Here is a 354-nt window from a genome sequence, read left to right on the forward strand (position 1 = left end):
CTCTCTCTCTCTCTCTCTCTCTCACACACACACACACACATACACACAGTGTTCAATCACTCTGGACAGGATACATGAAGTGTTGAACGCACCACTGAAACTCATTAGTTGCTCTTATACTTAAGTTAACTAGTGATATTTTACTGTCTGAAATGCCACTGAAGAAAACAAGTGCACAAACCTCCTGCTGCTGTGATTGGTCGATCGGATCGGAGCTTCAGTGCTGAGCTGCAGACGGCAGACGCATGGCAGTGAATGCACAGCGCTCATAGATCTCACTCACTCATAAACACACACACACACACACACACACTCTCTCTCTCTCTCTCTCTCACACACACACACACACACACA

The 354-nt window shown here is 46.3% G+C and overlaps 1 protein-coding gene across 5 annotated transcripts in view; it reads right to left on the reverse strand.

Annotated features, from left to right (window-relative positions):
* Positions 1–354, reverse strand: part of LOC107701832 (solute carrier family 2, facilitated glucose transporter member 9-like) — a 20,339-nt gene that overhangs the window by 13,406 nt on the left and 6,579 nt on the right. The window contains exon 1 of one of the 5 annotated variants that reach the window (XM_016503959.1): positions 182–339. The exons of the other annotated variants lie outside the window; for them this stretch is intronic. The gene's annotated coding sequence lies outside the window, so the exon portion shown is untranslated. Of the gene's footprint in view, positions 1–181; positions 340–354 lie in introns of those variants that run through there. 5 annotated transcript variants of the gene reach the window in all.

Source organism: Sinocyclocheilus anshuiensis, unplaced genomic scaffold (genome assembly GCF_001515605.1).
Source record: "Sinocyclocheilus anshuiensis isolate Anshui unplaced genomic scaffold, SAMN03320099.WGS_v1.1 scaffold3745, whole genome shotgun sequence".
In the NCBI taxonomy this organism is placed as follows: domain Eukaryota; kingdom Metazoa; phylum Chordata; class Actinopteri; order Cypriniformes; family Cyprinidae; genus Sinocyclocheilus; species Sinocyclocheilus anshuiensis.